Genomic DNA, 24,055 nt, shown 5'->3' on the forward strand with positions numbered 1-24,055 from the left:
CGAATCGATGCGATAGAAAGCGTTTCCATTAAACAGTTTTTTTTTTATTTTCCGCCTGTTTCATCGTTGAATTCTTCCATCAAAAATTTTTGATTAAAAGTTAAATGACCATTAAACATTTTTCTATCATGATGCTTCGGTGAAATTTTAATCAGTGGCTGAATAGACGCAGCAAGCAGCAAGCTCAAAAAGAACGAAACCGAACCTATCCTCAAAAAAATCTGAAATGAGCCAATCCAATCCACCTGACAAGTTGAAGTTTAGTCATGGAAGATGGTTTCACGTTTCCGTGTTCTGCATTTTCTGCTCAGTTACAAATACCTACGGCTGTAATGCACTGCTAGCATTGTTTTTGCTGTGGCTTGGTGCGGCTGGCACGCTTTGTTCACCCGCCGATTCCAAAGTAAGTATTTCACCGAACTTTTGTTTCTTTAGTGGAACTTTTCGATGCACCGATAGTGGTGAGCTTTTGGGTAAGGAAACAGCTCTGTACAGCAGCCGAACGGTCGAGTGTTTTAGGCGAGACTGACAGGATGGCTCCGCGCCGAGTAACTAAAGTGCAGCCTTAAGTCTGAGGGCCATCTTTCTCGCCATTACTGGACGCTGCGCCAGTAAGCCGCGCAACTTCTCTGTCTCTGATAAAGGAGTGCCTGGCCGAGCTTTAAAGGAGTTAATTTGTTAACCATGCGCAACGTGCTGAGTTGTAAAAACTATACGAGAAAACTTTTGCACTCCTCGAGCCTATCGTGCGACATGCCTACACTTGTGAAAACGTCGCGTTTTATTATTTTTTTTTAATGGACAGCCGCTGAACTTTCTCTCTCGAGCTTTACGGCAACTACAGTTTCTAGAAGGAACGGCTGTAGCTACTAAATAACTAAAGGTTTAGTACTCTCCTTCAGCTTTGACAAACCAGGACAGCACCTTGCGCATGTTGGTTATGCATGTGGGACCGAACCGCGCAGAACAACCGCACAAGGAGATGAGAAAAAAAAAGTCAGCACTTGTCTTTTTCTTGACCCGTTGTTCTGCGCTGTTCTGGCACGAATTTGACATACCGCCGCCGCGATACAGTTGGGCTGTGAGCTCTGGTGCCTGCAACGCCTTCTTTTATGCAAAACAGGCATACTGGGAGGTCATGCAAGCCGCGGGCTCAAAAAAAAAGAAAAAAAAAAGAGACCGAGCTGAGCAAAAGTGAGAGGAAAACAAAATTGTTGTTGCTTTGTCCTTACAGATATTCAAAGGCTCCTCAGAACTTCACTGCATTATTGACAGCGAGATAATGCCAAAGCTACACTAGAGCCATGCAGCACCTTATAGTGCATGATACTGAGCTTATGTGTCGCACTGAAAGCTCTTACCATGTTCTTAGATTATCATATTAAAGTAGCTTTAAACCCATGCTTGTTAATACAGTGATAGCCATAAATTGAATCTAGGGCATCATGCTCACATACAAGGCTTCTGATAACCGCTGGTCACATGATGTGGGCTATAGCAGAAACCTGTACCTGGTCATCTTACAAGCATTTGTGCAATTGATGCTTTTAATGTGTTGTAAAAATTTTTGTGTTCTGTTTCTGTATGGGAATGCTTTCCTTATTGAAGGCTAACATTTGGCTTGCTACAGCAAAACCTCTACCTAGTGATCCTAAAAACAGCACCGCAGTTGGTGCTTTTAGTGTGTTGTAAAAGTATTTGTGTTCTGCTTCTGTATGGCAATGCTTTTCTCGTTGAAGACTAGCATGAGGCCTCCAAAAATTTTTCAGATGCCATTTGCTGTAGCCGATTTCGTAGGCCAACAGGAAGCAGCACTTTGAATATGGAAAACTGTCATCCACGGGGGAAAACAGCAACATCCCTTTGCATTCCCATTTCTTTGGTATGGCTAAAAGTGAGTATTGTATCATTATCTATATTATTAATATTGAATCATGATTGTCAGTGTTGAAGTTGTTTGAGCGTGATGATTTTAAACACACAGGACATCCCTTCGACATTAAGGTTTTAGCTTGTTTACATGTAGGATGTAGAACTGGTTTCAACAAACTTTATGCAGCAAATTCTTTTTACATTGTCCACCATGTTACTTTTTGTCATTGTCCATTGAAGTAAATAACCAGTATTTTACGTTTACACAGTCGTCCACTCTTAGCTTGAATGGGAATGTGTGGCATGCAGTTTGCAAAATAGCAATGCATCCGTCACAGCCATCCATCAAGGCTAAGTGGCTTGTGCGTAGAGGGACCAGCCGCTCCAGCTTCACGTCATCTGCCTCTTTGCTCCGGTGTGCAGACGTGCATTGAGGCAAAGTGGTTTATGTGTAGAGAAACCAGGAGCTTCTTTGTCACATCTGGCTGTTTGTTACGGTGTGCAGATGCGCATCGAGGCAAAATGGCTGATGTGTAGAGGGACCAGGAGCTGCTGCTTAACGTCCTTCGCCTCTTTACTACAGTGCACAGCCTTGCATTGATGCTAAGTGGCTTGTGCATGGAGGGCCCAGGAGCTGCAGCTTTACGTCTGCCTCTTCACTGAGGTACGCAGGTGCGTATTGAGGCAAAATGGCTTATGCATAGAGGGACCAGGAGCTGCTGTGTGGCGTAGTCTGTATATTTGCTATGGTGCGTATCGAAGTACAATGAGGGGGCTCATGTGTAAAGGTACCATGAGCTGCTGCGTCATGTCGTCTGCCTCTTTACTATGGTGCGCAGGCATGCATCAAGTCATAGTGGCTTATGCATAGAAGGACCAGGAGCTGTTGCTTCGCATCTGCTATGATGCGCAGCTGCGTATTGTGGGTGGTGGTGGAAAACATTGCCATCAGATACAAATACAGGAGGTTACTCACTAGCTGACCCTGGGGGGGCCTGTCCTGACAAAAACAAGGGGTCCCTAGTTTGGGACCCCAGTGGTGGTAGAGGGACTAGAGGCTGGTACTTCACGCTGTCTGCCTCTTTGCTACGGTGTGCAGCTGCGATGGATGCAGTGGCATCTCAAAAAGTGCATGCCACGCACTCGCATGTTCAGCCTGAGTGGACGACTGTGTACCTGCTATAGCTTTGTTATTCATAGAATAAACCTAGGCCAAGTTGGATAAATTATAGCTCACCTCATATGTGGTCAGCAAAGAAAAGCCACTCCAGAAAATCTGATGCATTTACTGTCATAGGATTCTTATTCATATACATGCTACTGACAAGTCAGATTCTTCACCCTCAGAAATGCCAGAAAAATAACCAAGGGTGCGTCTGTAATAGTCTAGCTTGCTCTTTCTTTGCAGACTTGAGTCAGATGTGTGTTCCATTGCTGTGGGTGGGACAGGTGTGAATCTTTGATTTTAAGCTTGCAACAAGTATGTTATTGTAGTTTAAAGGCAAAACGGTACTAATAATCGTAGCCCCCCGTGGCCTTTATCCCCTTTTAATAGTGTTGCTAGACACTGAATTATTAGTTTACTCTGCACTGTTTCTGTCTGGTTAATGTGCGGAGATGTACATATATTTATATGACTTGGAGTTGTCGACTTTGTACTTAGAAACATTGTAGCGTTATCTGATGTGTTGCTTTCATTTCTTTAATGATTTCTGTAAAGGATCGGTGGGTATGCTAGGCACCATTATTAGTCTGCTCTTTTTGGGTCACCTGTTCAATGCCCAGCTGCGGCCGTCTCCCACTTGCCCTCGGACAGGAGGCGGAGAGACGCGCACAGAGAGGCAGCTATAGCAGCTACAGTGCTTAACGGAAACGTAGGCAGAGAGGGAAAGAAGTCCCCTCTTCCGAGGACTTTGCTGTCGCACTCGAAGACGCGGGGACAGGCAGTTTGTTCTCGTTGCTGTGTCATGTAGGGGGCTCATTTGTATTTAAGGAGCTTTACGAACAGTATACAACTAAGGGGTCCTTAGTACTAAGCGTACTAGCGTACTAAGGGGTCCTTAGTACGCTGGCTGGACCCATCACCCGGAGGCAGCACAGCTTTGAAACGAGCACCTCTTTTGAAAGAACTGCTTATCGTTCAAAGAAAAAACACTGTCAGGTTGAAGGGTGTAAGGCCTTCTTCCTTGTTGGGGAGCCCATAAAAGTGGCAATTATTCAGTGCAGGCGCGCTGAGTGGGGTCTCGTTGAGGATTCCAACCCTGGATATCAACAATGGTGGGAGATGGCGGCGTTGAAAAAGGGCAAGTGTGTAACAGTGACGGTATGATGCGGAGCTGGAGGATGTGGGTTGGCTCTTCTGATGTGGTCCGCAATGGTGCTGACTCGGACGCCAATAATTGCAATAATTGCCCTGTAAAAGGAGCCGCCAAGGATGCAAGCTTTGGGCAATGGTTGCGCACGTGGGACACCGTTTTGATGGGTTCTAATTTTGTTTTTCTTTTTTTTTCCTAGGGGAGAGAGTTTGGCATGTGACCTAGTGAGCCAGTCATTTCGAGGTCCATTCTCTAAATTCCGTTTGTTGTAAAACGAATTTGTTGTCCCTTTTGCATTGCTTGTATTAGGGAGAGGGTGAAGAACTTATGAAAGTGGAAAGACATGCCAAAATGTTTGTTAGCCAGTCATTTGTGAGTTCGTTGTCATTGGGGATGAGAAATGTGGGCAGAGTCCCGAAGTTAATGAAACGGCCCCGCGGCCTGGAGAACTCGTTCTGAGCTAGATTTTGATCTCTTTCCTCTTCGACATAGATCATGGTCATTGTTTCACCTGTTGTAAATACGTACATTCATGTATAAAATTTTCAGTTCATCTTCCTCTCCGTGTGCAAGTTGTTGTGGCCAGATGCAGTAAATTCACTATTTTCATTTCTATATAACGTGCCTTTCTGAAGATGGTGAGCTCTTTTGTCCAATCCTGTAAGAAAGCAGCAAAGCGCTCCCAAATCTTCCACAAAACTGTGTGATATCTTTAATACTAACTGCGGCTTGGTGTCACTAAAAACATATAGTTGAGGTAGATTTCTTCCCCCCCCCCCCTTTTTGTTCGTTCAAATGAGGACCAGCGGACACTAACTCTTGCTTTTGTAATGCCCTAGGCCCCGCCTTAAGGCAGTACTTCAATGTCAATACCATTTTTATAGCTATGGCTGTCCAACAGCACTAATGTCTTTTATACACTTCTTTTACTAATCTCTTACCCAAGCGGTGGCTTATACTACGGGGGCGAAAGTCTCTGGACAGTATGTCTGGAGATTTTGGACTAGAATCGCGATGTAAACGAATTGTGACCTTATTTCTCTTGCACACATGAAATAACTAACGCTCAATTTTCACATCGACAAGTATGGTCAGAGTTTCCTGGTCGATGTGAAAGTTGTGTGCTTTGATTGCAGTTTGTGTAGTCCACACACTTGTCCCCGATATTACATAGGGGCAAATTAGGCGCCTTTACAGGGGCAGTTTCTTTGGCGCCCACTACCTTCCCCATAAAAAAACTACAGTGTTTCTTGTGAACAGCTGGCTGCATTTATAAATGCCATTATTTTTTTTGTAATTTGTTGTGCGTAGTTGAGAAATCCATGACATACATGCACAGCTGGTTGCCAGAATTATGCAACCATATTTCAGTAACTAACATCCATGCTGCATGCTGCCGGTAATACATCAGGAGCTTGTGGTTGTCAGCTTTTTGTGTTTTGTGTAACTATAAGCCTTGCTATTGTAATGTCACATATAGCGCTGTGGGTAAACAAATAACTTTACTTTTAACTCTTGTAGAAGCATGAACACTGCGCAATCACTGCGACGGGCTATGCTTCCACATTGGGCTTTAGCCACATGTCAAATGTCTATCTTTATTCTGCTGCAGCAGCTTGCATGTTATCAGATAAGTTACTTCGTCGCAGCTGCTCTAAGGAGACGCTTTCTAGACGCTTGTAGCCTAGATGTTGATGTCGATATACCCCTGAGACGCCCAGGGAATGTCTTCGGTAGAGGGTACATGGAAACCGCTCAAAATGCAGGTTTCTGCCGCCAATGCATACCTGTGTAATACTGCAATGCTCTGGCTGTGCTTTATGTTCATATACAGCATCCTTTATGCTTAGTTTCTCTGCATGTGCACTCCATGTCTTGGGCATTGCTGAGGGCGCATAGCAGCAAGCATAACATGCCATGTTTGGTCAGATTGGCATGTCCAAAGAGACGACATAAAAACATTAAAATACTGAATGCCAGGTTCTGGTCAAACTACGTTTGTATCTTTTGTTATTCTGCATGGGTTTTGCTGCAGTTATATGACCTTTCTATATAGTATGTGACAGTTCTGAATGGAGATGCATGCGTACAGTGCCATCTGGAAAAAGCAATTGAGAGAAACTGGCAGTTGCCCTTGGAGATGTGTAATCAAAGTTCAGCACAGATAACTTGAATTTCATTTTCCCTTCTATTGCAGGAGGAGCCCAGCCTGCTCTTTCCATCTTAGGCCTGAAAGACCAGCAACAGCTGATCGAGCAAATACACAGGATAGCAACTGCTCCTGGAATCCCGGCCTGCGGAGGCTGCCCACAGAGAACTCGATCATCTCCTCGCTAATTCCGAAATATTAGGTTTCAATAAATACCTTTTCCTCCACCACCTCCCCAAGGGAAGAGCTGTCACGGCCAAGGATAATTAAAAAAAAATTATTCAAGTAGATTCTTAATACTCCAGTTGGCCTGCATTTTACCATGCCATTCCTTAACATCGATATTTTTTTAGTGTAGACTATTTATGAATGCAGTTTTTGCAATAAAGCAAAAAAAAAATGCTTTTTTTACAACCTCGCATGCTGGTATGCCTATGCACTTAGCATGTTTTCAGGAATGGTGCATTTGTGTAAAGCTCAGCTAGCATATGTGCCTCTTTGATGGAAGTTTTAATTGCACACTTCTGTTCAGTGCTTTGTGTGTGAAAGTAAAGCAGACAACAGGAAACTTGAACCTGTTGCATATTCTATTGTCTGCTTTACTCTCACGACAAAGGCATTGAGCACTAGTATGTGACTGAAATTTCCATGGCACATGCTTGCTGAACTTTACACGAATGTTATTGGCAAGTTTTTACACCAATAGCGGGCCCTGCAAGCATGTTCCGGGAAACGTCCGAATGCCCGCCTCCGGCTGCCCGTCGGACGTCCGTGGGACGCGATTCGGATCCACGAACGATAGTCCGACGGACTTCCGCTGTACGTATATTGAACATAACCGGACTTCCGTCGGATGTCCGAAGGTCCGAAAACGGACGTCCGTCGGTCGACCGTCGGACGTCTATGGCCGTCTGGGAGATCTCCAGATAACCAGTTTGCTTTCTTGCATTTCTTTTGCTTTGGAGCTACCTTAGTAGCAACTCCTTGTATTATATCACGAACATCAGTCCACATCTCTTCAGGCTCTCTGTCTTCTAGATCTAATTCTTGAAATCGATTCCTCACTTCCACAGCATATTCTGATGGAATTTGATCCAGATAATACCTGAAAGGCCTTCTAGTTTTCTGCGTTTTCCTCAATCGAAGCTTAAATTTGGCAACAAGAAGATGCTTATCGGTGCCACAATCGGCCCCAGGCCTTGTTTTTACTGCTTGTATAGCGCTTCTCCATCTCTGCTGGCAAAGAATATAATCAATCTGATTCCTGTACAGACCATCCGGTGAAGTCCATGTGTACAGGTGCCTCTTTGCTGTTGAAAATGAGTATTCGCTATGGTCAGGTTGTTTTCTTGACAAAACTCTACTAGCCTCTGCCCAGCTTCATTCGGCTCACCAAGACCGAACTTGCCTGTAATTCCGGATATTTATTCACTCCCGACCTTAGCATTCCAGTCTCTTATGAGAAAAAGGACGTCTGATGATGGAGTGTGGTCTAAAAGGCATTGCAGGTCAGCATAAAATCTCTCAACGTCAGCTTCTTCAGCAGTAGTGGTTGGTGCATAGACTTGGATAAATGTTATGTTCAAAGGGTGATCTTGGATCCGAAGTGAAATCATTCGGTCGTTTTTGGGGTTGTACCCTAGCACTGCTTTGCCCATTCTTCTGTTTACTATGAGAGCGACCCCATTCCTTCTCTTGGATTCGTGCCCACAATAAAAGACATAATGGTCGCCGGAATTAAATTCTCCCATTCCGGTCCACGTGAGTTGGCTGATACCCAAGATATCAATGCTCAATCTGTCAATTTATCGCTTGACGACATCCAGTTTACCTTGCGTCATAGATCTTACATTCCATGTTGCTATGTGATATATTTCCTTGCAACATCGGACTTTCCGGTCGCTTCCCGACACATCCCCAACTGAGCGTCCTTTTGGATTTAGCCCAGCTGCTTCTCATTCGTCCTGGAGCTACAATGAATCGCCCTTTGTTCATCCCCAGTAACATGTGGGACGCCTTCCAACCTGGGGGCTCATCTTCCGGCGCCATATCTGTAATGGTATTGTGACTGGCAATAGGTTTTTCTTGGCAGGAAATACTGGAGTGGGTTGCCATTACCTTCTCCAGTGAATCACATTTTGTCAGAACTCTCTGCCGTGACTTGTCTATCTCGGGTGGCCCTACACAGCAGAGCTCACGACTTCATCGAGTTTCGCAAGCCCCTCCGTCACGACAAGGAAGTGATCCATGAAGGGGAAAATGTGGAACGCTGCACAATTTTGCGCGTCATCCTTGCGCAGGGGCCATGGTAATCTTCTCTGTATCGTTCCAATTTTAGTATACATTATTTGCCGCTTCAAGGGAATAGCATAAATAAATTTAAAGTAGCCTGAAGACAACCTGAAGACAATCGAGGGATGAGAATAAAGGGCATTGGTGAACGAGAAACAGAAGAAACAAATGTGGGTAAGGAATGAAGACGCGGGTAACAACATGAAAGAACAAATAGGAATTTAGCTGTCATAGAGAAACGAGAAACAAATATGATATTATGCAATAATGATGCAGGTATTCTTGAGATCGCAAGTTGCTGATGACATTGGCTTGCTAAGCAACTCGGGGGATGACTGCAAAGAATGATTGATGACCTAGACAGGAAAAGTAAATACATGAGTGATCCAGATATGCAATTACAAGGTTACAGTGGCCGAATTTTAAAACTGCATGGAAATGTCAACACGTACTGTTGTCTTTTGTTATTCTCTATAGTTGTGTTTTAATGGCGGCTCTAACCAGCTCCTCTGGGCATGGTCGACGAGGAAGCTAGTCTATGAAGAGTGGTCTTCCTCGGAACTGTGTCCTCATAGGCCCTCAATTGTTGTAACTGCTGTGGTTGCGCCTAATGGGGCCTAATTTGGATTATCTCGTTTTGTCAATTTGCAGCATTGCTCATACAATTATTCTAGTTGGTGAAAGTTCACATTCGTTACTGCCCTTACTCTATGCTCCGCACTAAGGTATTTAGAAGAAATAAAAAATAAATAAATACCACACAAAACAAGTATAGGGAGGAAAAATAAATCCTGGCAGAAAGAGTGGGCCTGGAAAAACAGTATCGAGAGAGCAAGAATATAAACAAGCGAAAAAGCGAATGGTAAAACCAAGTCGATGACCGCATTATAGGTGTTATCGCTACGTGAACCAATCAAGACTGCCCGCGTAGCTCGACATAACCGTTTTCCTTCCAGCTTCCTTACAAATTCCTTTATAGTGCTGCTTTCTCTGCAATCGAGCCTGCTATCTCACTTAAAGCTAGGAATGCACGAGGGGAAGCCTTTTTACAATTACTCAAAAGCAGATATATTTTTTTGTCATGTTCAAGATTTTTAGCCATTTCGAGTGCTAGGTGATGCAGAACAATCGTATAAATACCCTCTCTCTTCCTATAAGGCTCTGTTGAAAGACAGCGCAGTGTCTGTCTGCGCTACTATTACTTCTAGATGCACACCAATTTTCCGATTATCGCGCATTCCATGCCAATACTAATCTGAAAATATGTGTAATAATCGGTCGCCCAAAGTAGTATTTGACGTCTGCTACCATCCGCTAACATCCCGCCACTTCCTTTACCTCCCGCGTCCTTGTTTGGCGGACATACTGTACAGAAACTGCTCTTTTTTTATCACCGTTGTTCTCTTGAGCACACGATTTTCTAGGGCGGTGCTCCGCGCTTATATTACTGCAGTTAACGACTGAATCTACAAAAACCACACTTGTTTGATTTATTTCGAACAACTAGACCTGTTCTCGTATTCCTTATTTACCAGGTATACTTATTCTTTCTTTATTCTGGCTTTTATGAGTACGCAAATGAGTACGAGCGCAGCGGTGGCGTAGCGGTAGAACATCCGCCTCGCATGCAAGAGTACCAGGGTTCAAATCCCGGTGGCACGCAATTCTCCACCGGAAAAAAAAAGAAAAATCCACGTGTTGATGGAATTGCATAAACAGGTTTGGGGTGCTACCTGATACCGGTGAACTCCTCCAGAAACGCACTCCCTCCCCAGAACAGGAGTTGGTCACCCTGGCGCAGTAATTGGATGCAACCTCTCATGAGTAGTTGCATAAAACCCCGGCCCTCAGTCACCAGCGGCGGCGGAAGGACTGACCACGACGGCGGTCAGACCTGTGACGCAGCAGGGGGTGCTAAGAACTTCTGGCTCCGCTGGACAGGCCGCCATTGGAAGCTGGTCCTGGCAACGTTTAAGGCTAGAACTCTAGCTAGTGAAGCTAGTTTAGCGGTCCTGTTACAGGAACTAGAGGGTATGAAATGGGACGTCATAGGGCTTAGTGAGGTTAGGAGGCCGAATGAGGCATATACTGTTCTGAAGGATGGGCATGTACTGTGTTATCGAGGCTTACCATAGAGGCGACAACTAGGAGTAGGTTTCTTTGTCAATAAGTGCATAGCGGGTAATATAGTTGAATTCTATAGTATTAACGAGAGGGTGGCAGCCATCGTAATTGGGCTTAATAAGCGGTATAAACTGAAGGTTGTACAGGCCTATGCACCTTCATGTAGTTATGATGACCAGGTAGTTGAAAGCTTCTACGAAGATGTAGAATCAGCAATGCGAAATTTAAAGACGCAGTATACTGTACTAATGGGCGACTTCAATGCCAAGGTAGGGAAAAAAACAGGCAGGAGACCAGGCAGTAGGCGACTATGGCATTGGTTCTAGGAATAGCAGGGGGGAGCTACTAGTTGAGTTTGCAGAGCGCAATAACTTACGAATCATGAATACCTTCTTCAGCAAACGGAAGAACCGGAAATGGACACGGAAAAGTCCTAACGGGGAGACTAAAAATGGAATTGACTTCATACTGTGTTCAACTCCCGCAATTATGCAAGATGTAGAGGTAATCGGGAAAGTGTGGTGCAGTAACCACAGGATGGTGAGGTCCCGAATTAGCCTAAATCTGAAGAAGGAACGCAACAGATTAGTAAGAAAGAAACCCATCAACGAATTAGCGGTGAGGGGGAGGGCAGAAGAGTTCAGGATCTCGCTACAAAATAGATATTCAGCTCTAACCGAAGACGAGGACATTACCCTAGAAGCAATGAACAATAATTTCAGAGATACCATTAGTGAGTGCGCTGTAGAAGTAGGCGGTAGGATAGTTAGAGAGGATACCGGTAAGCTGTCTAAGGAGACCAAAGATTTGATTAAGAAACGCCAGAGTATGAAAGCTTCCAATCCAACAGACCAGATAAAATTGGCCGAGATATCAAAGCTAATCAATAAGCGCAAGGTGGCCGAGATAAGGAAGTATAACATGGAGAAAATTGAGCATGCTGTAAAGAACGAAAAATGGTAGGGGTAACGTTAAGAGATAGAAAGCGTGCAGAGTGGGCCCGAGAAATAACTCAAGTTACCGACATTCTAGTGGAAATTAAGAAGAAGAAGAAATGGACATGGGCAGGACATGTAGTGCGAAGAGAGGATAACCGATGGTCGCTGAGGGTAACAAACTGGACTCCAAGGGAAGGAAAGCGTAGCAGGGGGCGGCAGAAAGTTAGGTGGGCGGATGAGATAAAGAAGTTCGCAAAGGTCAAGTGGATGCAGCTAGCACAGAACCGGGTTAAATGGAGAAATATGGGAGAGGCCTTCGCCCTGCAGTGGGTATAATCAGGCTGATGATGATGAAAGAACGGGGGAAGCCTTAAATCGGTAAAGAAAAAATTGGGAATAGTCAAAAACCTGATGTATGAGATAAGGGACAAGGTGGGCAACGTCATCACGAATATGGAGAAGATAGTCAAAGTAGTCGAGGAGTTCTATACAGATCTCTACAGTAGCCAAAGTAGTCAGGACCGTAATGAGATTGGCTTCAGGGAAAAACAGTCAGACGTTCCACCAGTGACGAAGGACGAGGACAAGAAAGCATTATAAACTATGAAAAGGGGGAAATCAGCTGGAGAAGATCAGATAACTACAGATTTGTTGAAGGACGGGGGGGGGGGTATCGTGCTAGAAAAACTGGCCACCCTGTATACGCCGTGCCTGGTGTCATCGACGGTACCGGAACCATGGAAGAATGCAAAACATTATCCTCATTCATAAGAAAGGGGACTCTAAGGACCTTAAAATTACAGACCAATCAGCTTACTGTCTGTTACGTATAAGGTATTTACTAAGGTAATCGCTAATAGAATCAGGACAACCTTAGACTGCAATCAAGCAAAGGATCAAGCAGGTTTTCGGAAACGGTACTCTATTATCGATCATATCCATACCCTCAATCAGGTGATAGAAAAATTCTCGGAATATAACCAGCCCTTATACATAGCATTCATTGATTACGAAAAAGCATTTGACTCAGTTGAAAGCTCGGCGGTGATGCAGGCATTGCGAAATCAGGGGGTAGACGATCCGTACGTGAAAGTGCTGGAAGATATATATATAATAACAAAATTCCCATAAATAGAGGAGTTAGGCAAGGAGACACAATCTCTCCAGTACTATTCACAGCTTGCTTAGAGGAAGTATTCAGACACTTGGAATGGGAGCAGTTAGAGATAAGGGTAGATGGAGAATACCTCGGTAATCTGCGATTTGCTGATGACATTGCCTTGCTAAGCAACTCGGGGATGAATGCAAAGAATGATTGATGACCTAGACAGGAAAAGTAAAAAAAATTAGGCTTGAAAATCAGTATGAAGATGACTAAGGTAATGTTCAACAGCCTCGGGAAGGAACAGCAGTTTACATTAGGTAGCGAAGTACTGGAAGTAGTAGGCGAATATGTCTACTTAGGACAGGTAGTAACTGCAGATTCGGACAATGAAAAGGAAATAACAAGAATAAGATGGGAGGGAGTGCATTTGGCAAGCACTCGCAGGTTATGACTAGCAGCTTACCGGTATTGCTCAAGAGGAAAGTATACAACAGTTGTATCTTACCTCTACTCATCTATGGGGCTGAAACGTGGAGGCTAACCAAGAGGGTTCTACGTAAGTTGAGGACAACTCAGAGGGCTATGGAACGAAAAATGGTAGAGGTAACATTAAGAGATAGGAAGCGTGCAGAGTGGGCCAGAGAAATAACTGAAGTTACCAACATTCTAGCGGAACTTAAGAAGAAATGGACATGGGCAGGACATGCAGCGCGAAGAGAGGATAACTGATGGTCGCTTAGGGTAACAAACTGGATTCCAAGGGAAGGAAAGCGTAGCAGGGGGCGGCAGAAAGTTAGGTTGGCGGATGAGGTTAAGAAGTTCGCAGGGGTCAAGTGGATGCAGCTAGTACAGAACCGGGTTAAGTGGAAAAATATGGGAGAGGCCTTCGCCCTGCAGTGGGTTTGCTCAGGCTGATGATGATGATGATGATGAAATTTTTAAAATGACAAAAACTGACCAAACGCCACGACTATGGGACAGATAACTGACGTAATCAACAATGAATTTTGTGAGCCCTCCACGGATCTTTTTTAATTTGTACATACCATGATCTTCTTGTTTCATTTGTAAATAAGAACCGCGGTACCGGTTCCGGCACGCGCCTGGGTTCACCATCGGAATAAATGCTGACACGGCATACCTTGGCTTGCCGTCACGACTTTGCCGTCTCGACCTGCCTTTCTTTCACAAGCGGTGGAGGTGAAATTCGATTCTCTTGCTGTCTTGTGCCCTGCCTCTCACTGGAGCTACGTTCCGGTCTCCGTTTGGCTACAGCTACCATCAACATGTCAACCAAGAGCAGTTTCGACCCGGCCGGACCATCTACCTCGGCTACACCGCCGCCTCCAACTGTGCCCACACGACTTCGCGATCCGCCGCTGTTCGCGGGCTGACGAAGACAGGGATGACTGGCTCCACACTTATGAACGCTGCAGTGCCTACAAACGGTGGGATGATGCTTTAAAATTCCTCAACGTTTCTTTCTACCTTATTGAGGTCGCCAGGAATTGGTTTATCAACCGCGAGCCCCACATCACTAACTGGTCCACCTTCAAGCAGTAGTTCCGACAGTACTTCGCCGATCCGGCTGTTCGGACTGAGATCGAGAACAAGCTCGCTTCCCGCCTTCAAGGTCCCAAAGAGTCATATGCTTCTTACATAGAGGCCGTACTTGCACTCTGTCGGCGTATCTGTTCCACCATGCCGGAACCTGAACGCGTACACCATGTCTTGAAAGGAATCAATTGTATGGCTTATAACACCCTAGTTGCCCAGAATCCATCAAATGTTGATTCCATTATTACGACCTGCCAACGCCTCGACCAGCTGCAGTCCTCTCGATTGCAGCCCAGCTTAGCTACTGGCCCGAGCCCTGATTCTAGCGATAATCCGCGAGGAGCTCCCAGCCCTCAGCCCTTTTTGCTGGCACGGGTGCGATCATTCTTCTCCTGCTTCTAATGACGCCGCCCTCCGCCACATCATTAAAGAAGAGTTGGCCACTATCCCCCACCCTGTCGCAGCTGACCCTCCTGCACCTCGCCCAGCACCGACTTACGCTCACGTCGCTGCATCCCCTCCTCCTTTTGTTCCCCCACCCCGACAAGCACCGGCCTCCAACCCCATCAACGCCATGACGACGGCTCAACCTACGCCACCCTATTATTCACCATGGCGCCCCTCTCGTCCCTGTGCTACTATTGTGGAATCCGAGGACATATATTCCGCTTCTGTCGTCTTCGAAAGTGAAATACCTGCATATTATCAGCGACGGCCTATTCCCAGCCCACCTCATCGATCCTCTCCATCGGCGGTATCCTCGTCTGAACCAAGTGGGGCCCATGTATCTCGATGCCGGTCCCCTTTCCCATACTGCCGCTCTGTTTCTCCACTTCGACCAGCAACAACTCTCCCTGTCCGTCATTCGGAAGACTAAGCGATGCAGTTTCCGGAGGTGAAACTGCACTTTGCAAACTGACAAAAAGTCCTCCTCATCGGCCGTACAATGTGATTTCCGTTTTAGCTGAAGGATTGCCGGTCGAAGCTTTGACACAGGGGCTGCACTTTCTGTTATTCACGTCTGGGACCAAATGATGTCCCTCTGCACCCTTCAGCAAAGTGTTCGAGTTGTTATAGACGGCGTCCGCAACCATGTGCAGTTTGCTGTGCTTTCACCGTGTGCGCATCTGATGATTTTTGGATGGAATGTTTCTTGTGGCGACCGTGTCATCCACCTCCTTCTGCCACTACTGTAGACGTGCTTATCAAGCGGCGCAGGGAACACGTATGGGCCGGCATGCGCAGTAGCAACCGAGGTGGGCGTGACCCTCCGTTTATAAAACACGCGCAACGGAACGCTTGTGGGACTGGCGAGGAGAGAACGATTGACGGCGGGAGCGCTGCCTCGGATTCTGCGTGAGTGTTTGTCTGGGCCTTCGGGGCATATTTGTTTATGGTTCCCAAGGCTGGTTGCTTTGCCTAGCCTAGGCCCTTGTTTAGTTGAACCCCCGCAGGCGCGAGCGTCCTTTTTGAAGTATGTTTTCATTTCCATAATAAAGGTTCCTTTCTTTTATAACTGCGTTGCTTGTCGGGTGGTTTGCCATTCTCAAACCCCTTTGATCAGAACGCGTAGCCTTCACTAAAGGTAGTTTACTTCCGGCTGAGCTTGCCACGCAAGTCGTTCGTGCTGTGGGGCTGCAGAGCATGGCGGACGCGCGCAATGTCTTGGCGTACACACACCAGCACTTTGCTTGTTTCGTCTGCTTCTCGAGACCACAGCAGAACATATCCAGAAAGGCGCGACAGGGGCTTACGGGGATCCAGTGATGAGCAGAACGGCCTCCAACGTTGTCGTCCTAACCTCTCTAGGTGACGTAGAATGTGTGGTTTAGCTTTGCGAGAACGTGCGAGATCTTTCGCGGAATTCATTCTTCTGTACTTCCTTTCAGCTTGCCGACGGATCGCGCGAAGTCGCTCGAATTCCACGTCGATGCTGGACACTGACATCGGCACACAAACATAGCGAGTGTTCTCACTTAGAGAGGAAGTAATGAGGCCCTCTATTTGAAATGGTGACCGGAGGTCCACGCTGGAAATCTCCACCGATGCCTAATGCCTTAAAGGCGGGCCAGTATGTGTATTGCACACGAGGCGAAGTGGCAGGTGCAAACCACTTGATGCATACGTACGTTGGTATGTGATCACTCCCATATGTTTCCACATCACTACACCAAGAAACAGAGGGATGGAGGCTTCTGGAAACAAACGCCACATCCAAGCAGCTGCTGTAGGTTGTTCCGCGTAGAAACGTCGGTGAGCCGTCGTTTATATTGACGAGAGCTTGCGTATGCATAAAGTCTGCCAGGTCTCTTCCTCGATTGCTCATTATGGCACTACCCCACTGAGGGTGGTGAGCATTAAAGTCCCCCACAATAATACGAGGAGCTGTACAGCACTGGATTGTTGAAAATAGATATGACTTGTCCAAGCCATCTCTCGGTGGAATATAGGCGCCAATTACAGAACATAGTCGTCCTTTCAGGGTTACTGTCAAACAAATGTAGTGGAAGCCGGCATGTTGGGCTCACAGATCACAATCACGGGAAAGCGGTACTTCTGTACCCGCTATCGGAAGTCACTCAGCCGATCACGCAGGCCTCGGGCATTCCATTGCATCACTACACTGCGGCGCAAGTGCATCGTCACAGAGGTGGCGTTAGTTTGTTGCGCCATTGTGAATTACTGCAATGCCGCCAAGAGCGGCTCAAATGCGTACAAAAACTGAACAGCAAACTTTGCTGTTTGCGTGTTTATTCTGGAGAGCAGCACCCGCAGTGAACGAACCAGCTGTTTCAGCATTTTGTTCACCTGCTGGCTGTCGAGGTTGTCGGAATTTTCAGCACGTGTGGCAACCAAACTGGGATGAGGCCTGGCGATGGCCTTTGATGGTAGAGCAGGCCACTCAACATCAGAGGCGGCAGGTAATACAACAGCTTCTGTCTGATCCTTGGCCTGTGACATTGCCTGTGACATTACAGCAAGAGTATTCTTAACGGGATTAGACTCAATCTGTTGTGGCATCTGAGCTGACGTTAACTCTGAAGTTCACTTATCCAGGGTAGGCTTGCCTTCCGATTCCTTGTGTCGGCGTCGGGAACGGTGTTTGCTACGACGAATAGATGCAGCCACTTCTTGATGAGTCGAGTTGTCTCGCACCATCTTCTTTAGTATACGTCTTTCGCTCCTAATTTTAGGACAGTCCTTAGCCGTTGCTTCATGGGCACCCGAGCAGTTCGCACACTTGATAGTCTCCGTCTGGCATGTGTCATGAGGATGCGTACCGCCGCATCGACGGCAGGATACCTCGTTTTGACAAACGGTACTCACATGTCCGATCTTGTGGCATTTGTGGCACTGAACAGGTCTTGGAACGTACATCCGAACTGGGTGTCTCACATAGCTCACTTTAACGTGGGACGGGAGGGATTCAGTTTCAAAGACCAATTTAACGCACTTTGAGCGGCCGAAACGATGAACATCCACAATGCGCGCCGTAGATTTGCTCAGCGTGCAGAGATCGCTTTCACTTATCTCGGGGTCAACGTCGGTGATTACACCCGCAGTAGTCTTTTTCCCATGTGCAAGAAAGGAACGGACCGGCATGTTGCCAAGCGCTCCAATTCCTTTCAGCTTGTCCACTGTAGCCTGGGATTTGACATCCACGGTCAGGACATTCTTCCAGGAATTAATTCTGACTTCGTCAACTTCACCGGGAACCAGCTGGTCGAAAAACTGGGTCAGGTGCTGTCTGTTTATAACATTCAGATTCCCCGTTGCCGTTGTTGGTACGAAGGCCACGGAAAAGATCCGTTGCTTTTCAGCATTCTTCTTTGGTGTCTCACTCATTATTGATGTTCGGCGCAGCTTCCTTTTCAGGCGGCGCGACTGTACAGGCGTGTAGCTGCTGTCAGAATCCATGTCAGTCACTGTGGAGTCATCTGTCGAGTCTGGAAGCTCCACGTCCGCGACGTTGAGGTGACCCGTCGAGTACGCCGCAGCATGTTCGATGGTGGCGGGTGGGCGCAGGGGTCGTGTGCCCGCCATCCCGAAGGATGACGAGATCACAAGTAGCTCACAGCGATAGAAAATTCAGAAAAATGGAAGAGCACTAGCTTCAGGCGTTCGGAAACTCCACTTCTTCCTTCCATTTTTGATAAGTGACCGCGGTACAGCTTTCGATAAGAAGGCTGTACCGCGGTCACTTAGGAGCACCCGAGGAGCGCCATGACGCAATACAATTGATCTGAAAAAGAAATTTGCTACTTCTTCAGCGGAACCAGTCGGTACAGGTGCTGTCTCAGCGTAGCGTGTGAGGTGGTCGACAGCCGTTATAATCCAATGGTTACTCCCATCGGAGAGAGGTAGGGGACCATATAAGTCGATGCCGACTACGTCGAATGGCGTGGCGGGACAAGGAAGAGGTTGTAGAAGGCCAGCGGGCGAAGAAGTCAGCCGTTTGCGACGTTGGCACAGAGGGCAGGATGCGACGTATTTGGCAACGATGGAAGATAAGCCAGGCCAAAAGAATCGTTTTCTCACGCGGTCGTAGGTTTTGTCAAAACCAAGGTGACCTGCAGTAGCGTCATCGTGGAGAGCCGCCAGTATACGTGTGGGCGAAGCACACGCGGCACGACTGGGATCCGGCGAGTTCCATCAGGGCAATACACGTAGCGGAGTAGGATGCCATCTTCGAGCTTGAAATTGCGAAGCTGTGGGCGAAGCCTAGCATTGGGCTGGTCCGAAGCGCCGATAAGGCGGTCGATGATAGGACGGCAGTAGGCATCGGCTAATTGCTGTGAGCGGAGAGCGTGCTTGTTTTCAGAGTCGTCAAAACAAACGGTTGTGATATACGTCGGGCAAAGAGATGGTCGGCTCTCGTCAGAGGTGGAAATGCATTGGGAAGAAAAACAGCTAGTTGATTCCGAAAGAGGACAGCGAGAGAGAGCGTCGGCGTCTTGGTGTTGGCGACCAGATTTATAAGTGACGTCGAAATGGTATTCTTGCAGGCGTAGAATCCAGCAGCCAAGTCGGCCTGTCAAATGTTTGAGTGAAGACAACCAGCAAAGAGCATGGTGGTCGGTCACAACTGTGAAGTGCCGACCGTATAGGTAAGGGCGAAATTTTTGGACAGCCCACGACGGCAAGACACTCCTGCTCGGTAATGGTGTAGCTTTTCTCAGCTTTAGTCAGAGTCCGACTGGCAAAGGCAATCACTTTCTCATGCGATGTTGCATCACGCTGCAGAAGTACAGCGCAAAGACCGTGATCACTGGCATCGGTGTGCAGGATGGTTGGAGCGCTGTCACTGAAGTGGCTAAGAACAGGATCTGATGTGAGGGCTTGCTTTAGGTCATTAAAAGCAGTTTCTCACTGTTCAGTCCACACGAAAGGGCTGCGTGCTTTAAGTAGCTCATGAAGTGGTGCAGCAATAGTTGCAAAATGCCTTATAAAACGCCGGATATAAGACGCGAGGCCGAGGAAACTGCGCAAATCTGTAGTCCGCTGTGGACGAGCAAAGTTCAAGACCGCGATGATTTTTTCAGGATCTGGACGAATGCCGTCATGGCTGATCAGATGTCCCAATATTCTAATTTCCTTCTGTGAAAAGTGGCACTTCTTGGTGTTGAGCTGAAGGCCTGCCGAAGCGAGACAGGTGAGGACTTCATTCAGGCGCGTGAGATGGTCAATAAAGGTTGCCGAAAAGATAACAATGTCGTCCAAGTAACACAAACAGGTTCTCCATTTTAGGCCACGAAGCACAATGTCGATCATTCTTTCAAATGTCGCTGGTGCGTTACAAAGTCCGAAAGGCATAACATTAAATTCGTAAAGGCCATCGGGCGTTGCGAAAGCGGTTTTTTCTTTGTCGTCCTCGTGCATAGGTATTTGCCAATAACCTGAGTGGAGGTCCAAGGTCGAGAAATATTCGGAGCCTTGGAGAGAGTCAAGGGCGTCATCAATTCGCGGCATCGGATGTACATCTTTGCGGGTAATTTTGTTGAGTGCGCGGTAATCAACACAAAAGAGTACCGAGCCGTCCTTTTTTTAACTAGCACTACTGGGGACCATGGGCTTGTTGAGGGACGAATTATATTGCGTGGACGAATTATATTGCGATGGAGCATGTCATTTACATTTTTTTCAATTACTTTTCGTTCAGAGAGGGAAACCTAATAAGGCCGTCGGCGAACGATAGAGTTACCTTCAGTAATGATGCGATGGTGCGCAACACTAGTCCGTCCCAGTGGTATTCAAGTGGCATCAAAAATGGCTTGGTGGTGTCGATGCAATGTCAGCAGTTCTTGGCGTTGGTTCGGCGTGAGGTTAGGAATAATACTGTTTGCGAGAACAGAAAGAGAGACGTCTGACGAAACACGTTGCTGAGGCGGAGGGGCGGTGAGCACCATCAGGGAAAAACGTTCAACATCCACCATGCGATGCAGAGAAGTTCCTTTTGGGAGCACGAGAGATTCACGTGAAGTGTTAGTGGCCACTACTGTCGCTGAGCTGTTGTGGAACCGGACAAGACTTGACGGGAAGGCGATGCCGCGTGCAAGATGACTATATGATGGTGCTATGAGTACGTCTCCGTCAGTGATGAGGTCAGAAAGAACAGTAAGCAGTTTTTCGCACTGAGGAGGCAAAACAGTATCAGCGGCGGCAACGAGGGGATGATGTCGTTCAGAAAAGTCAGATGAAAAATCGCTGTCTGTCATATGGATAACACGGTCACCACAAGAAATTAACGCTGAAGCGGTTGACAAAAAATCCCTTCCAAAAATCATCAGATGCGCACAAGATGAGAGCACACCAAACTGCACATGATGGCGGATGCCGTCGATAACAACTCGTACGGTGCACTTCGCTGAAGGGCGCAAAGGGACGTCATTGGCTCCACGGAGTTCAGGCCCATCATATGGGGTTGCTACGTTTCGCAAACGGTAGCACAAATCAGCGTGAACGACAGAAATTTCAGCCCCTGTATCAATCAAAGCTTCGACCGGTAAACCTTCAGCGATAACAGCAATCACGTTATATGGGCGATCAGGAGGACTTTTAGTAAGTTCGCAGAGTGCAGTTTGACCTCCGGAAACTGCAACACTTAGTTTTCCGGATGGCGGACAGGGAGAGCGATTGCGGGGCGGAGTGGGGAAACTGAGCGGCGGTATGGGGATGTGGACCGGCGTCGGGATACATGGTTCCCACGAGGCTCAAAGGAAGATACTGGAGGTGGGGAGGATCGTCGAGGTGGGCTTGGAATAGACCGGCGTTGATAATATGAGGTTGAAGGCATGTCAGTTTCGAAGGCGTCGTAACTACGGCGCTCGTTCTGAAGGCGGCGACGACAAAAGCGGGATATATGTCCTCTAATACCACAGTAATAGCAGACTGGTCGGGAGGGACGCCAAGGTGCGTAATAGGGTGGTGTAGGTTGCGCCATCGCCATTGCATTGAGGTGATTGTAAGTTGGTGCCGGTCGGGGCGGGGGAACCAAAGAAGGTGGGGATGCAGCGACCTTCGCGTAGGTCGGCGCTGGGCGGATTGCAGAAGGTTCGGAAGTCATAGGGTGGCTGATGGTAGCTAACTCTTCTTTAATCATGTTGCGGAGAACGGCGTCATTAGAAGGTGCGGAAGAATGATCGCACCCATGTCGACAGAAAGGATTGATGGCTTGGAGCTCCTCGTGGATGATTGCTCGAATCATTGCCCGCAGGTCAAGGTCAGCAGAGGTCGGACCAGTTGCGAAGCCGGGCTGTAATCGAGAGGACTGCAGCTGGTCGAGGCGTTGACAGGTCGTTATAATTGAATCAACACTTGAAGGATTCTGGGCCACTAAGGTATGATAAGCCATAGAATTGATCCCTTTTAAGACGTGGTGCACACGTTCAGGTTCTGTCATGGTGGAACTAATGCGCCGACAAAGTGCAAGAACAGCCTCTATGTAAGACGCATATGATTCATCAGGACCTTGAAGGCGGGAAGCGAGCTTGTTTCTCGCGATCTCAGTCCGAACGGCCGGGTCGGTGAAGTACTGTCGGAACTGCTGTTTGAAAGTGGTCCAGTTAGTTGTGTGGGGTTAGCGACTAATGAACCAGTTTCTGGCGACCTGAATGAGATAGAACGAAACGTTAAGGAATTTAAAAGCGTCGTCCCACCGGTTAAAGGCACTGCAGCGTTCATATGTGTCGAGCCAGTCATCGACGTCTTCGTCGCGACGACCAGCGAATAGCGGCGGGTCGCGTTGACGTGTGGGTAGAGTCGGCGGCATCGGTGCAATCGAGGTAGAGGGTGGACATGATTATGGTGGCAGTTGCCAAACGGCGACCGGAACGTAGCTTCAGCGAGAGGCAGGGCCCAAGGCAGCAAGGGGATCGAATTTGACCTCCACCACTTGTGAAAGAAGGCTAGGTTGAGACGGCAAGGCCAGCGATGCCTTGTCTAGCGTTCTACTCCGATGACAAAACCCAGGCGCGTGCCGGAGCCGGCGCCGCGGGACGATGATGATGGTATGTACAAATGAAAGAGGACGATCATGGCATGTACAAATTAAAGAACGTCCACGGAAGGCTCACAATATTTACACTTCCCTTGACCAAAGGCTACGCTAAGAGAGCAACAGTGTATCTGTGCGGTAACTTGACCCGGGACGTCATGAAACATCGCCTCTCACCTTTCTTCGTGTCGAGGAGTTCGGGCGTAGCCACGCGTTGGCGCTGCGCCGACAGCATGCGAGCCAGGTTACGCTGATCCTCGGTCGAAAGACGACTGGGCAGCGGACGCCAATTAGCGCAAGCAGCAGCGGCTAACGGGGTCAGCAGAGCCACCCATGCATCGCGCATGCGTGACCTGGAATGAATGCACTGCGCCGACCATCTCGGCAGCGGCCAAGTAGCTTCAAAAGGATAGCTCGCAAAATAAAGGCAACGCTGAGATGAATGTAAACACCACGATGCTCTCGCAAGCGTCTAGCCCCTCTATTGTTGCCACCCGCATATCAGATATTTTTATCGAATGAAGCGCGTAGTCGGCAGTCAATGCAGCTTTTAAAACCAAGGACTAACATCGGGAAATGGAGGAATGTTTGGAAATTACTGGTAGGGATCTTCGCTTGTAGCCACTCTATTGTTGCCGCCCGCATATCGGATATTTTTATCGAATGAAGCGCGTGGTCAACTGTCAATGCAGCTTTTAAAACCAAGGACTAACATCGGGAAATGGAGAAATGTTTGGAAATTACTGGTAGGGATCTTCGCTTGTAGCCACTCTATTGTTGCCGCCCGCATATCAGATATTTTTATCGAATGAAGCGCGTGGTCGACTGTCAATGCAGCTTTTAAAACCAAGGACTAACATCGGGAAATGGAGCAATGTTTGGAAATTACTGGTAGGGCTCTTCGCTGGTAGCCCCTCTAATGTTGCCGCCCGCATATCAGATATTTTTATCGAATGAAGCGCGTGGTCAACTGTCAATGCAGCTTTTAAAACCAAGGACTAACATCGGGAAATGGAGGAATGTTTGGAAATTACTGGTAGGGATCTTCGCTTGTAGCCACTCTATTGTTGCCGCCCGCATATCGGATATTTTTATCGAATGAAGCGCGTGGTCAACTGTCAATGCAGCTTTTAAAACCAAGGACTAACATCGGGAAATGGAGGAATGTTTGGAAATTACTGGTAGGGATCTTCGCTGGTAGCCCCTCTA

The 24,055-nt window shown here is 47.4% G+C and overlaps 1 long non-coding RNA gene and 1 pseudogene across 1 annotated transcript; one reads left to right on the forward strand and one right to left on the reverse strand.

The window, feature by feature from the left end:
* Positions 1 to 296: 296 nt before the first annotated feature.
* LOC146206978 (uncharacterized) lies at positions 297 to 7,008 on the forward strand. Its single transcript, XR_014704185.1, has 3 exons — positions 297 to 403; positions 1,770 to 1,894; positions 6,385 to 7,008. It is a non-coding gene; the product is annotated as an uncharacterized LOC146206978 (long non-coding RNA).
* A 1,583-nt stretch (positions 7,009 to 8,591) lies between these two features.
* Positions 8,592 to 8,702, reverse strand: LOC146206979 (U6 spliceosomal RNA; annotated as a pseudogene).
* Between the last annotated feature and the right edge of the window lie 15,353 nt (positions 8,703 to 24,055).

Source organism: Amblyomma maculatum, chromosome 1 (genome assembly GCF_055883805.1).
Source record: "Amblyomma maculatum isolate TAMU_Amacu chromosome 1, ASM5588380v1, whole genome shotgun sequence".
NCBI lineage: Eukaryota > Metazoa > Arthropoda > Arachnida > Ixodida > Ixodidae > Amblyomma > Amblyomma maculatum.